Consider the following 4,095-nt stretch of genomic DNA (forward strand, 5'->3'; position numbering starts at 1 on the left):
TTTTTTAACACATAGAAGAACTGAGATGTAGACCAGTGGTGCGGTGGATGAGAGGGTTCACCAGAAAAAGACAGATGGGCAGGACTGGCAGGTGGACTGAAATACACTGCTGAGGGGAGCAGCCTGTCAGCCAGGAGAGGTCTGCTGTGCCCTGGGGGTCACCGCCGGGGCCAGGGATCGAACTCATGGAAGCAGCCACAGCTAGCTTTGTAGTGCTTCGCTTTAACCCTTAGCCCCTTGTGCCACCAGGGAGGGCGGTGCTGAAACCTTTATGTTGAACATCCAGAACTGTGACAAGTTTTTGCTACTTGGCTCTCCAGTCTGTGGTGTAGAGGCAGCCCTAGCAAACTAAGCCATGCCTTCCTCCATAACTGCACAGTGAAACCAACGGGAACGCTAGGAGAAAATTTAAAGAAAGGATGTGGGGGCAAACTGCAGGTCTGCATGTATTTCACTTCCTGAGGGCCATTTGCATAGAAGATATCCTAAAGGAAAGTGGTGTGTGTGGGGGGGGTGGTGGTGGAAGAGCATCTGGAATTTCAAGTATGGGATTTTCTTTTAATAAAGCCACCAGCCCTCCCCCAGCTTTATACCCCCCACCCCCAACCTGCTGTGGCCCCAAGGCATGGCTTCTCATTGACCGCCAGGGTCAGCTCTGGTGGAGATAGGACTGGGAGTGCAATTGTTTTGCAACAGTAACATTCTTTCACAGGCTGTTTTCACAGCTCTCCCTCTGTTGAGGAAAGTGCTGCGTCATACTCTCTTCTAAACTACTCCCTTCTAAATGCTTTAGAATTGATTTTCCCTGACCAGTAACCCCTCCAAGGGTCCCCCCAAACCAGGTTGGAAAATCCTAGGAAGAGGCTTGGTGCCGTCATCTTTTACACCATAGGGGATGGCATGGCATGGTTTCTCTCTCTCTCTTGGCACCAGGCAGGGTTTCAGAGGGAACAAAAGCAAGGACGCGGACAGGAACCATCAACCCCCAGCGGCATTCACATGGATCTTCATTGCACTGTGGAGGCATCTCATCCCACCATCTTGTGGTGGCCAAGAGCCGGGTGATCTGCTAGAATTTCTGCACTATTTTATGGCAAGAGAAAGCACAGTGGGGGGACGGGAGCCCCAACCTTGGCCCTAATGAGTAACTACAATAATGATACAACACCAATCAATGTCTTTTTTTGTGGGGCTAAAGTTTAACCTGAATCAGTCACTTATTCTGGATATATCAGGTGATTAATAGCTACTTTACTCAGCATATGGACCTAATGTTAACAGCTTCTTTGCAAGGAAAGAATGATCTACAGGACTTTCTTTTTACCATTTCTTTCATTTCGTCACCTTAAACTAATTCCCTGAAGTGGCCAAAGTCCAAAGCAGGTGTGACTTCTGTTCAGCTGACTACACAACTTCAAATGCTGGGGTAGAGTGAAACTCGGGTACGTGGGGTACAGTGTTTGTGGATGACATTTTGGTTGTTGTTAAAACACCCACTTAATGTGCCTGGTTTTGGGGGGGTGACACCAGGGAACAAGACACAAACCACTACTGGGAACTAAGATGCAGTCGATTAAAAGCCAGGGAAGAAGGGGATTGCAAAGTGCCGTGAACCGCCCCACCTGCCACGTTCACTGAGTATGAGCGCGACTGTGCAACGACACGGTTTGCTCTGAGTGCTGAGAACACAAAGTACACACACTTGAGAAGTTCATTCCTCTGTGTAACTGGCTCCCCTGAGGTCTAATTCTACCTCCTAGGACAGCTGGAGTGAAAGAGCAGTATAAAGTAAACAGACAAGGAAATAAGGAAATGTCTTCGGGGAGATATTAAATAAACAAGGCCTAGGGGGAAATGCAGAGCATAATAAGGAAAGAGAAGAGGGGAATGAGAATAGCTGTGGCCCCTGTCTGCAGTCTAGTCCTCAAGCTTACTCCTGTTTCTGTCAACAGACGTGTAGTACGTCATCATCTCAGTATCCTGCCCCCAACCTGTAAGTTTGATATCTAGGTAGGGGAGTTCCCAGCTTCTGTGCCTCACCTACTGTGGGCGGAGCTTAGCATCCAGGCTCTAGGAAAAGACTGGGGAGAAGAAGGCAGGAGAAGACTTGGAGGCACATGGAGCAGCGAGAGAAATGAAAAAGAAGCTGCCCTTACTTCTCGACCTTGGACTTGTACCAAGGACCCGGGGGACATGGAAGGAGACAGTTGGAAGGGACGTGGGTGAGAGAGCCGTGGGGAGGCTGACAGTGGTGCCTTTATCTCGACTCGCACTGATTCTGCTCCTTTCCTTCCAGATTGCATGGCCCCTTCTGGCCCTTTGCTGCTATTCTCTGCCAGCAGGTGCCTGACTTGTGGCGAGCTTTCGGGCCTCAGCTGACCGGCTTGGGCTAACCCTGTTTGGCTTGGCATTTACCCATGAGGGATGGGTAATTTGGGTTGCTCCATAATTTGGGGTGCTTCAGTTGGAAACAATTCTTTCTCTTCTACTGCACACTGGTTTTATTAAGCTTCTTTTTATTGAAGGTCTTATGCATAAGAATTTGTTTTGTCTAGACACAGCAGATGGCAGAATCCACATAGAGCAGGCATGTTTGGGGGCCCTGGGGTGCTCCTTATTCTGCCCACTAACAGTCAGACCTAGAATCACATCATCAGATTATTCACTTATTAATTTGTGGGAGGTTAGACAATTACCCAAATGTCTTCAGGTTTAGTTTCCTAAATCTTTCCTCACAAAGCCAGTTTATTTAATAGTAGATTACAGATAATACCTCCTGTGTGCCAGGGACAACAGCGTGTGGTCATTATCCATTCAGATATACGACCTTCTGAATCCACATAACAGCCCACCAGGCAGGTGATTTTCCTGGTTCAGACTGCTGTAAACTGGTGGCTTCTGAGCAACCAGCCTGTATTTCTCAGTAGCGGAGGCTGGCAGTCCAAGTTCAGGGGTCAGCGCTGTGAGCGCCCTTTGCTGGTTGAAGAAGACTGCCCATCTGTCCTTGTCTCTTTACTAAATGGAGACCAGAAGTGAGCTTTCCAGTGACTCTCACAGGCACGGATCCATCATGTGGCTCCACCTTCAGGAACTTCTAACCCTCCTTACCTGCAAAGAGGTCCCCTTCTCCTAACACCAGCACACAGGGGAAGTCGGGACTAGGATTTTTCAGCATATGAATTTGAAGACACAAGCATGTAGTCCATAGCTGTCTTAATACAGGACAGGGAGGCACAGGGAAGCCATGTAGCTTGCTCAAGGCATGCAGGCAGTAGCTTGTGGGTGAAGCCTGCCGCTGGCTGGCTTGGGAGCAGCAGTCTCCTGCTAGGCTTTCACCTTCTACTCCATCACTTACTGCGGATTTATCAAACCCCTGTATTGTCATGCAACTGTGGCAGGTAACAAGATGCAAGGGGTGAGCAGAAGCTACCTGGTTCTTAGTCTCCTAGGGGAGTTTATGGCCATTAGGCCAGTGGCCTTCCCAAGTTCTAGCCCTTACCTCTCCCCCATTATTCCGAGTCCATTAGTCTTGCAGGCAACAAGGGCCTAGAGCCAGAGAGCTGAGGCCAGAACTGGTCTCCCTGAGTCACCTGGATGGCTGGGGCGGGCAACACCTTGTTTTTGGCTCCTTCGTTCTCTCCGGGCTTGGCTTAAAATGGAGCATGTGTCCTAGCCATGTTTCCGGGCCTACCCTGGGTCATTTTTGTGCCGTAACCTAGCCCTGCTGGCCTTTCTGGCCTCCCAGTGCCCGCTCAGCGTCCAGCCCCGCCACGGGGACCCACTCCCGGTGGGTCTGAGGCCCTCGCAGCCTCCAAGCCTGGTGCACCCACGCGCTCTGGGCCGCGAGTGGGGAGCCCGGGCGGCCTGGCGGGGGGCCCCGGTTGAGCTCGGCGTGGCCGCAGCCATTGTGCTGGCGCCTGGGTCTCCAGGCCCGGTGGGCACAGCGGGTGGAGAGCAGCGCTGAGCGCCCCTGCCACGACATCCGCTCCCGGCGATGAAGCCTTCGCGCATCGCCTGGAGAAACAGGGCGGCAGGACCCGGCGTCTTCTTTCCGCACGCGCCGCGCGCGGGCGAGCAGAGCGCAGCGCCCAGCCC

This window comes from Condylura cristata, unplaced genomic scaffold (assembly GCF_000260355.1).
Source record: "Condylura cristata isolate star-nosed mole 26May11 unplaced genomic scaffold, ConCri1.0 scaffold00012, whole genome shotgun sequence".
In the NCBI taxonomy this organism is placed as follows: domain Eukaryota; kingdom Metazoa; phylum Chordata; class Mammalia; order Eulipotyphla; family Talpidae; genus Condylura; species Condylura cristata.